Below are 12,516 nucleotides of genomic sequence, written 5' to 3'. Positions count from 1 at the left end.
AAATGACTAAAAGTTGCTCCCTTTAAATCAGGCCAGCCACCCATAACCACGTAGTCAGTACCTAATCAAAGAATAGGCTATTCCCAAGAAATAATTGTAGATCCTTCCTTACTTTACTCTCACCTCTACTCCCCACTTCTCTCTTCATTCCTGAGTTTACATCATTTCAAGTTAATTAGTATGTTGAACAGCTTTGCATGTGATGGCAACAAATACAACTTGAACAGATACAACAGCTTTCATCCTCTGCCCTAAAGTGCCAGCCCTCAAATGAAAATTTTGGCAGGCTCTCTTCTGTTCAAACTGACCCACTGTAAATCCATTTTCCGTGTCTGTGTGACTCAGGTAGAGGGAACATCACTAGAAGCCATTCCAGGAGTCTCCTTGCAACGTGAGACATCTCACTTTAATTACAGACAGATTCAGCCTCATCTCTTCACCCTTCTCTCCATCTACAACCCATTCTTTGCAAAGTGGATGAGAATTCATATTCAGAAATAGGGCCCTGCAACTTGGTAAGGGTTTTATTTGGCAAAGAAACCCTCTAGTGTTTACTAGATTAAATTAAGGATGAAACAGGGGTTAATCATTGGAGAGGATTTTCAAGTCACAAAGCATCAAAGCCAAAAAGTACACACAATTAGGTGTACAAAATTCATCTCAGCTCTGCCACCAGCTAGCTTATGAGAACAAACATAAGTGGTCCCCACTCAGGGACATCACTGTATAGCTACAAGTTCTACAGAAAAAAACAGGACAGAATCTAAGGTTTTCATGCTGAGTGTCTTCCTCAGGGGCATGTTGAGGTCCATCATACCATGGGGGTGTCATCTATGAGTCAGGTTCAAGTTTCAGTAATCTTTCTCATTCTGCAATTTTGCAGTTGACTATTAATGAATTGAAACCCAAAAAAATCTAAACTGAAAGCACTTAACAAGCACTATTTACCCATCCTCCATCTTTCCAGGATAGCAGAGTAAAGTATATTTTATAAATTGAGGATTTGATCAGTGAGCTGTCAAACAATGCTACTGGGGTAAAAAAAAAAAAAGGCAAAAATAAAATTGTAACCTAAAAGCTCTGCCCTTAGGCATAATTGTTTTATATATTCTGATAGTACCTGGTTACTTATGACTAAATTTTTGATCTACCAGGAGTGTCAGCTGACTATTTGTAAAGTAACAAGGTTGAATTTTATCTCTAAAGACTGCTTCCAGATTTAAACTCCATCACTTGGTAGAATGCTGATTTACTTTTTAAAATTCATCTTGCAGGGACTTTTTGTTTTTTCGGAATTGAAGGGTTTGTTTCATCTTCGGGGAAAATACAGGATCAGCTCCCCTGCCGCAGCCTTGGTTGGCTATCTGTTCATAAGACCTGGGGGTCAGGTACCATAGTTTAGGATTACATTCATGAAATCTAAGGGAGTCTCCAAGAACAGCAAGTCCATTGTCTTTTACTTCTTAAAGGCAATTGGCCCCATTTGTTGTTACTGTTGAAGGTTTTAGAAAATTTTATTGGTAATGATTACCACGAGAATGCAAGCTCCAGGAGCCAAGAATCTTTTTCTAATTTTGTTTCCTATTTTTAAAAAACAGCTTTAAGATCATTTTGAGTTTTACATTATCAAGTATAAATGTGTCATTCAATATTTATTTGTGTAGTCAGAGTTGTGGACCAATTTCAATGTCTTAATTTGGGGTAATGAGAGAGTTCTGGGTTTAGACAGTGGTGGTGGCTGTAATGTGAAAATGCTTCATGTTAGTGAACTGTACACTTTGAAATGGTTACAATAGCAAATGTTCTGATGTGTATATTTTACCACAATAAATTAATGCCAAGAAAAGCTCACTGAAGCACTTTAAAAATGTGTTGTTACCATTCTGCACCTCAAGTATCACTGTTCAGTGTTTAATAGATTTTGGAACCTTTAACAATAGAATAGACACATTTGAAATTATATGGACAGAGGTTTTCTCCAGGAAATGGAATTAGAGATGATTTTCCTTCTTACGTATTTTTATATGTATCTGTATTTTCTAATATAAGTATGTATAATTTATTGGACAGAAGACAATTATAAGAATTTTTTTAAATATTGGAAACACACACATTTTCAACTTTTGCACAAATGACCTGAAAGGACTGAGTATAAGAAGAACATTAGCCATTTGGGGATACTGCCTTGAGTGTCTTCCATGACATTCCAAATTATATTTTTATGTTTATGGCTCATTTATAAAATATAACAGTTTGCATTTACCCTGCATTTACCTATATAAATAATACCATTTGGTTTCTAAAAATCCTGTTTATAGATATAATTCAGAAATACATCTATATATATATATATGAAATTTTAGATATATAAATAATAGTTAGAACAGCCCCATCTTGCAACTTATAATGAATTAGTGGAACTAGTCATTGACCATCAACAGCTGCTAGAAAAGATAACCAGACAATAACTGCCTAAAAATTGAAAAACACTTATCAAGTAGCATTGCAAAAAAAATTTACCTTGATCCGATTATACCAATAGACAAAATCCCCAATTTGTAGGAAATCTAACATAATTCTTTCAAAGCAAAGACTTAAAATTTCAACCTAATTCATACAGATGGTTTAAATATTATGATTTCTTTCAAAATTTCAAATATGAACAAATGACTAGGTATTTGATATTAGGAAGTTAACATTGAGAGTGTATGGAGTATGAAGATCCTGGACTCGCCTCCTCCCACTGAGGTACCAAACTGTAGTTACATATTGCATCATCTCCCTCTAAAAAGATCTAAAACCCAGATGAACTGCTCTCCAAACAAAGGGTAGGAGGACTACACTGAGGTGAGCAGGAGAGGCAGCAACAAGATCCTGAAGAAAACAAAAAAGCAACCCACCCACAGTGCGGTGACACACAATAGGAAGGGATCTCACCAGGAAGGTGCTTCTCTGGGAAGAAGGAGAGGTGGGTGTCCCCCCAGCAGGCACCCTGGTGCCTGGGATCTGTAGCCAGGATATCTGGCTTGGAGAAACAGCAGGCCTGATATCTGGGGGCCCCAAAGTGCTACAGGAACCAGATTCCCCTCATTACGGGCTTGCATGTAGTCTCACTCTCCATGAGATCCAGCAAAGAAAACAGCAGTTTGAAAAGTGCCCAGACGACATGAGGAAGATCCACCTGCTCATCTTGGATCATTGGCTGGAGGGCAAAGGATGGCGGAGACACTTCTGGAGATGGAGGCCTGGTGACAACACTGCCACCTTCTCCACATAGCTTGCTAAGCACAGGCTGGTGAGATCAGATGGGGCAACCTTTGCCTGCCTTGTTGGCACAGAAAGGGGCAAGCAGTTTCAACACCTGCTGAGGCTGAAGGGCTCAGATGGTTGCAGTATTCTCCCACTCCCTGGTTGGCAGGTGAGCACAAATGACCAAGTTCTCTCACTCTAAGCCTGGCACTACACAGCAGGCACTACACAGGCATGGTACTCTCTCACTTCACCCCATTGGCACACACAGTCAAGACATTTACCCCAGTTGACTTTTGAAGCCATCAAGCATACCCCACATCCACTCTCCAGCTGCTTTGCTAAAGACATGCAATCCACACAGGGGACACTCCTTGATCATCTGGCCCTGGTGGCCAAGATGGCTGTCACTCCTGAGCTCCACAGGACTGTAACAATAGGAAATTCAGTTCTTGGTAAGCTAACATCCCCAGGGGACAGCACACACTACAGAATACAACTCCAGTCTCCTTGTGAAAAAGGAAGCCTGAAGTCTCAACCTGAGGGACAGACTTGAGGTTTCCCAAATATCTAAAGTCTAAGGAGGCATTCACAAAGAATGCAAACAGGAAGATAATATTCTTGTGCACCTGCTTGGCCTCACTACAGCTCGATGAGACTTGCCAGAAAGGAGCTTATACAGACATGTCTGGAGGCCTAATTTTTCAATTGTTATCCAGGAGATACCACCAGATCTCCTGGTATGGAGGCAAGCAAAGATTATGATTGCAGCCCTACAGGACTGTGTATACTTGCATACTTTAAGGCCTTCCTCTTCTTGGTTCACCAACAGGTCTTGGCACACTCTCACCAATGGAGACATGTCAAGAATAAACCAGGAAGTTTAGATTATCATAAAGTTTCAAGAGACAAAAGCCTGACAAGTATGAACAAGTAGGATTAGGAGACAAAGTCACTCCTTCAAGACAGAGGTAACTGTTTCACCTACTACACAGAAAAAAGTGAAAAAAAAAATGAAGAAATAAATATGTTCCAAATGAAAGACTAAGGCAAAACCTCAGAAAAATACATTAATCATATGGAGATAAATAATCTACCAGATAAAGAATTTAAAGTAATGGTCATAAAGATCCTCACTGAACTTGGAAAAAGAATGAATGAACACAGTGAGAACTTCAAAGAGACAGAAACCATTAAAAAAAATGAATAAACAGAAGTCAAAGCGGAAGAGTACACCCACTGAACTAAGAAATACAACAGAGGAGATCAACATCGGACTGGATGAAGTGAGCTGGAAGATAAATCAATGAAACTTACCAAGGCAGAGCAGCAACAATATGAATTTTAAAAGATCAAGGTAACTTAAGGGACCTCTGGGACAATATCCAGTGGAATAACATTCACATTATAAGTGTCCCAGAAAGATAATCAAGAGAGAAAAGGGCGGAAAATTTGTTTGAATAAATAATGACTGAAAACTTCCTTAATTTAGGAAAGGAAACAGATATCCAGGTTCAGGAATTCCAGAGAGTTCCAAGTAACATGAACCAAGAAATGTTATAAACACCAAACATGTCATAATTAAAATGTCAAAAGTCAAAGAAAAGAAAGAATCTTACAGCAGCAAGAGAAAAAAATGTTACATACAAGGGAAAGCCCATAAGATGGGATGATTTCTCAGATGATTTCTCAGGAGAAACTCTACAAACCAGAAGGATGTAATATGACTTATTCTAGTGCTGGAGAGAAAATAGCCAACCAAGAACACTTTAACTGGCAAGGTTATCATTCAGATAGTTTCCCAGTCAAGCTAAAAGTTCATCACTATAAAACCAGTCTTACAAAGTGTCAACAGGACTTCCTGAAGCTGAAAAGAAATGACACTAACATAAAGAAAACATACAAAAGTAAAAATCTCACTGGAAAATGTAAATCTATATTAAAGGCAGTGGATTAATCACTTACGAAGCTAGTAAAAAGGTTAAAAGACAAATGGAGAAAAATTAACTCAAATCACAATAATTGAGGGATAATAAGTGAAAAAAAACAAAATATGTGGAGGGATAGGAAAAATGTACTTTTGGAATACGTTCAAATTTAAGTTGCTATCAATTTAAAAGAGACTGTTATATATATATATATGGGATGATAGATATATGAACCTCCTAGTAGCCACAAAGCAAAACCTTACAAAAAATACAGAAAAGAAAATGAAAACAGAATCTAAACATACCACGAAAGAAAGTCATCCAACCACATGGGAAGAGAGAAAGAAAAAGGAACAAAGAACTACAAAAATAGCCAAAAAATAATTAACGACAAATGGAAGTAAATACCTATCAATAATTACTTTATATGTAAAAGGATAAATTCTCCAATCAAAGGACAGAATGACTGGATTGACAAAAAACAGGACACATCTATATACTGCCTCAAAAGATACTTCAGAAGTAAGGATACAGACTAAAAGTGAAGGGATGGAAGAAGATATTCAGTGGAAATGGAAGGAAAGCTGGTATAGCTATATTCATTTCATGCAAAATAGTCTTTTATTACAGGTATTATTATGGTTAAAAGAGACCTATACAATGATATAGAGGTAAATCCAGCAATAATATTTATAAATATCTATGCACCCAACATAGGATCACCTAAATGCAAAAAGCAAATATTAACAGACCTAAAAGGAGAAACTGATGGCAATAGACAGTAGGAGATTTTAACACCCCACTTACATCATTGAATATGTCATCTAGACAGAAGATCAATAACAAACACTCGCCTTAAACAACATATCAAACCACATGTGGACTTAACAGATATATACAGATCATTCCAACCAAAAAGAGATTACATATTCTTCTCAACTGGACATGGAATATTCTCCAGGAAGTCTCTAATCAGTTCAAGAAGAAATAATATCAAGCATCTTCTTGGACCACAGTGGTACAAAACTAGAAATCAGTTACAGGAAGAAAACTAGAAAAAACTACCAATATGTGGCATTTAAACAACATGCTATGAAACAACTACTGGGCTACAAAAGAAATCAAAGGAAAAAATCAAATGAACACAAAAATACAACATACAAAAATGTATGGGAAATAGCAAAGACTGATCTAAGAGGGCAATATAGGCCTACCTTTGAAACAAGAAATCTCAAAAAGTTAACTTTATAGCTAAAGGATTTAGAAAAAGAATAAATGAAGCCCAAAGCTAGTAGAAGGAAATAAAGATCAGAGAATAAATAACTACTAAAAATAAAATACAAAAGATCAGTGAAACTAAGAGGTGGTTCTTTGAAAAGATACACAAAATTGACAAACCTTTAGCTAGTCTTACCGTAATGGGGAGAAAAAGGACTCAAATAAATAAAATGACAAATGAAGAAGTTATAACCCATACCACAGAAATACAAAGAACCATAAGAGACTAATATAAGCAATTATATACCAACAAATTGGACAACCTAGAAGAAATGAATTAATTTCTAGGAATATCCATCTTCCAAGCCTGAAACATGAATAAATATAAAATCTGAGTAGACTTACTACTAGTAGGATTGAATCAGTCATCAGAAACTGCCCAATAACAAAATTCCAGGACCAGATGGAGTCCCCAGTCCTGGATTCCACCAAACATTCAAATATTTAATACCTATCCTTCTCAAACTCTTTCAAAAAAGTTGAAGAGGGAAGACTTCCAAATTCATTTTATTAGGCAAGCATTACTCTGATTCCAAAATCAGACAAGAACACCACAAAAAAATAATAAAATTATAATACAATGTCCCTGATGAGAATGATGCAGGATTAGCAGACTGAATTCCACAATATATTAAAAGGGTCACACACCACAACCAAGTAGGATTTATTCCAGGGATGCAGGGATGGTTCAAAATCCACAAGTCAATATGATACATCACATTAACAAAAGAAATTACATCATCATTTGAATAGATGCAGAGAAAACATTTGACAAAATTCAATATTCATTTATGATAAAAACTCTCAACAAAGTGGGTATACAGCAGGGAACATAGCTTAGTATAATGAAGGCCATCCATGAAAAAATGGAACTTGTATCATACTCAATGATGAGAAGCAGAAAGCTTTTCCTTTAAGATCAGTAACAAGTCAAGGATGCCTATTTTCACTGCTTTTACTCAACGTAGCATTGGAAGTCATAGCCACAGCAATTAAACAAGGAAAGGAAATAAAAGGAAAACAAATTGGAAAGGAAGAAGCAAAACCATCATTATTTGCTGATGACATTATACTATATAAAAAAAAACCCTAAAGACTCCACAAAGAACTATTAGAACTTAAATGAATTCCAAAATCTTGTAGGATACAAGCTTAATATAAAAAAAACTGTTGCATTTCTATATACTAATAATGAAATACCAGAGAAATCAAGAAAATTTACAACTGCATCAAAAGTAAAATACCTAGGAATGCATTTAACCAAAGAGGTGAAAGATTTGCACACCAAAAATTCTTAAGACAATGAAAGAAACTGAAGACACAAATAAATGCAAAGATACCCTGTGCTCATAGGTTAGAACAACATTGTTAAAATGTGCATACTAGCCAAAGCAATCTACAGATTTGATGCAAACCTTATCAGAATTACAACAAAATGACATTTTTCACAGAACTAGAATAATTCTAAAGTTTGTATGAAATCACAAAATATCCTGAATAGCCAAAGCAATCTTAAGAAGAACAAAGCTAGAGGAATTACATGCCCCAATTTCAAACTATGCTACAAAGCTATAATAATAAAAATATGGTATTGGCATAAAAGCAGACATATAGATCACTGTGACAGAATAGAGAGCCCAGATATAAACCCATATATATATGTGTATATATATATGATCCATTTATGACAAAGGAGGCAAGAATGTACAATAAGGAAAGGATAGTCTGAAATAAATGGTATTGGGAAAACTGTACAGTCACATACAAAAGAATGAAAACAGATCAATATCTTACATTTTATTCAAAAATTAACTCAAAATGGATTAAGGACTTGACTGTAAGGCCCAAAACCATAAAATTCCTAGAAGAAATGCCTTGACATTTGCCTCAGCAATTTTTTTAAATCTGATTCCAAAAGCAATGGAAAAAAAGCAAAAACCAGCCAGTGAGACTACATCAAACTAGTAAGCTTCTGCTAGGTGATGACATCACAACAAAAAGGTATCCTACTGAATGGGAGAAGATATCTGCAAATCGTATATCTGATAGTCAATATCCAAACTAAATAAAAAACTCTTAGAACTCAACACCAAAAAAAATGAACAATCGAATTAATGGGCAGAGGACCTGGAAAAAAATTTTTCTAAAGAATACATATAGGTGTTCAACAGGCTTTTGAAAAGATGCTCAAGTATCACTAATCAGAAATGCAAATCAATACCACAAAAAGGTATTATTTCATACATGTCCGGATGGTTATCATCAAAAAGACAAATACCAAGTGTTGGTAAGGATGTGGAGAAAACAGGTCTCTTAAGCACTGTTAGTAGGAATGTAAATTGATAGAGCCAGTATGAGAAAACAGTATGAAGGATCTACAAAAGTTAAAAATAGAGCTACCATATGATCTAGTAATTCTACTTCTGGCTATCTATATAAAGAAAATGAAGATTCTAATTCAAGAAGATACATGTGCCCCTATGTTTACTGCAGCATTATTTATAGTATCCAAATATGGAAACAACCGAAGTGCCCATTTATGGATGAATGAATAAATAAGATGTGGCATACACACAACACACACACACACACAGAGTACTATTCAGCCACAGAAAAAGAACAAAATCTTGCCATTTGAAACAACATGGAAGAACCTAAGAGGTAATTGTATTGTGCTAAGGGAAATAAGTCAGACAAAGACAAATATTATGTGATTTCACTTACATGGGGAATCTAAAAAATAAAACAAAACCCAGACTCATAGATACAGAAAACAGATTGGTGGTTGCTAGAGGAGAGTTTGCAGGGGTGGTGGTGCACATAATGTGTAAAGGGGATTAAGCAATACAAACTTCTAGTTATAAAATAAGCCTTAGATGTATAAGGTACAGCATGGGGAATATAATCAGTAATGTATTAACTTTTTAATTTGACAGATACCTAGGCTTATTTTGGTGACCTTTTTGCAACATATACAAATGCTAAATCCCTGTGTACACCTGAGATATTTTATGACAATTATACCTCAATAATTAAAGAAGTTTCACTTTATTTTTACTTGTGGCAATGCAACTGTGTTTATTTTTTTAAGTATTTTTTTAGAATACATAGTGAAAATACTTACAGATGAAATAATTTAATATCTGGGGTTTGCTTCAAATGAATATTCAATGGGGGTAACTGAATGGAGGTATAGTAATATTGTCTTGAATTTATAATTTCTGAAGGTGGAAGTACATGAAGGGTGCTTATTTTACTATTATGTCTACTGTACATAATTAAAAATTACTATCATAAATTCAAATAAATTAATATTTCTACCCACAAAAATTAATGATGAGGAAGGAACACACCTGGAGGTTATTTATTTTTATTCAATAAGATATAATGCACTCAAGTAAGGTTCTATGACTAGGTTCCTCCATTTACCACTGTCATGTATATAAACTGAAGGAGTAATTTTTCTATGACCTGCCTTCCTAGAATTGCAGAAATGTGATATATCCAGAATACTCTTCGTGGTCTACATCCCAATGCCATGTAGCTTTCTCATAAATGGGAAGCAGCTATAAAATAGCAGAAAATACCAAATTTTACAAACTAATTTTGAAACTCTTAAATATTCAATATTTTAGAAGTACATTAGTACACCTGACAAAGTTGGGACACAAATTGGCTCATGTTTTCAGAATTATGGTGCAATAAAAATATGCGGCAGAACTGTACAGTGCCATTGCTTTCTGAATCTCATTGAAATGTGTTATATTAGCAATCACAGATAGGAAGCACAGCATGTTTAAGAATTTGGCAGGTAGAATACAGGGTTTATTCCCCAGGACAAGCAGATATATTCTCACTCATGTAGCAAATATACAAATACATAGCAGAAAAAAATTTCTATCAGTATTATAGTATAAAACACACAGTACAAAAAAACTTATATTTGTGATCACATTGGTATTAATCTGTACAAGTACATGTATATTATGAGATAAAGTGAGTAATTATGTTGTTGTTAAGAACCAGGACTGCTGACATGGGAGAAAGGACATAAAGTGGTAAGATCAAAGATACTACATTTTTAAAGCCCATATTTCAAAATCTGAATTGGAATAATCAGCATGAACTTGATATGTTTTATCATATGAATAAAAAAACAACTCAACTGATAACAATGAGTGCTTCCAGCAACAAAATAATGGTCTATAATTTCCTACTAAAAAGAACCAGGAAAAAGGTTTATAGCTATGGAGGAGTGAGTGGCCAACAATTCTTCTCCTGAGTGCAAGAATGTCTAAGAAGCAAATGTTGGATTTAGGGGAGTTGGCACAAAGTGTGAGAATTTTTGTACTGCACATCAAAGCCCAGCAGAAATGATCAACTGCAGAACAGGTCCAACCAACCAAGTGGAGAGAGTGTCTTCACCAGTAGGTGTTGGCCACTTTCCTCAGACAACAAAGGGCTTGTGAGATGAGACTGTATTAGTCAAAGTGACAGATACAGAATCTATGCATGGCCCACTGCACCACATCACTATGGCTGATAGAGTTACTGCTAAATGTCCAATCTCTGGACAGCAGAGGCCAATTCTGAGCATCTCATATGATTCCCACTCTCAAGTAGACCAAGCAGTATCTCTCACTGGTGAGTTGATTTTTTGAACACCCACCTTCAAAAGAGTAATGGTTCATCTTGACTGGCATTGTTCATAGTCTAGATATGGACTCACCTTTTCGATCCACAATGTCTCAGCCAGCATCACTATCCCTGTTATTTTCCTAGGGCTGCTACAACAAATTGCCACAAACTAGGTGACTTAAAAAATAAAAATCTATTTTTTCACAGTTTAGAGGCCAAAAGTCTGAAATCAAGGGGTTGGCAAGGTTGTTGTTTCCTCTGCAGGCTCTGAGGCAGAATCTGTTCCATACCTCTCTCCTAACTTTACATGGCTCTGGCAATCCTTGGCATTACTTGGTTTGTAGACCCATAGCTCTAATCTTTGTCCCTGTCTTTACACTGGTTTCTCCTCTCTGTATTCTTCCCTTCTCTTTTCTTAAAAGGATACCTGTCATTGGATTTAGTGTCTTCCCTAATTCAGGATGACAGTGTCTGCCTGGTCATCTTGGGTTCCTCACGCCAAATGGCCAGTAGGTACAAAAAGGAATCACTTTACTGACAGAGGTAAGTAACCCTGGTTGTCGTAAGTTACAACGAATGCTACAGATGGTAGCAGGAAGGAGTATGTTGGACACTCAGACATTTTATCAGTGGTGTCATGCATAGTGTAACTTGTAAATGGGCAAATGTAGAAACAAGAGTCTGATAAGGGCATGGCAAACAGGGGCTATGACCTCTCAGTAATGAGGGCCTGGATCACCCTACTAAGCAAGCAATGAAGATCAATGAAGAAGCAGTCTGGGAAACATTATCAGGCCCTCATTTAGGACACCTGAAGAGCTATACAGAACTACAGCTCAACTCAGCTTTTAATGTGCTCAGTCCCTGACTGAATTTAAGTGATTTGCCACTATCTTCTCTGTAGTCAGACTAAAGTCTCTTCAGTTTTTCATAAACAATGCCTGGCATTCTATTAAAAATGACCTGGCATGGAAAGAAAAATGACCAAGAGATAAAACAGAAAATTGAAACAGACTCACAAGGTATCCAGATTTTCAAGTTAACATGTGCTTAAAACACCTATTCTTTACAGGGAAGAAAATGACAAGATGTAGTACTTCAGCAATTGACTACATTTTTTAAGTAAAGTGAAAATTCTAGAACTGAAGAACAATTAAAATTGAGTTTAAAAAATGGATAAAGTAACAAAGTAGATGAAAGGAATAAAAAATGGGGATACAGGTCAAACGTAAGCACACAGAGTGAAAGAGGAGAAAGGCTAAGTACAAGAGCTTTATGGAATACAATTTTTTATAGGACCAATATGCATATAATCCAGTGGTTCTTAACTAGAGACAATTTTGTCCTCCTCCCCCAGGGAACATTTGGCAGTGTCTGGACACTTTTTTATTAGCACAACTTCTAGCAGTTGCTTCTGGCACCT

Source organism: Manis javanica, chromosome 9 (genome assembly GCF_040802235.1).
Source record: "Manis javanica isolate MJ-LG chromosome 9, MJ_LKY, whole genome shotgun sequence".
In the NCBI taxonomy this organism is placed as follows: domain Eukaryota; kingdom Metazoa; phylum Chordata; class Mammalia; order Pholidota; family Manidae; genus Manis; species Manis javanica.
The sequence above is the reverse complement of the archived record's forward strand: the minus strand, read 5'-3'. Positions refer to the sequence as shown.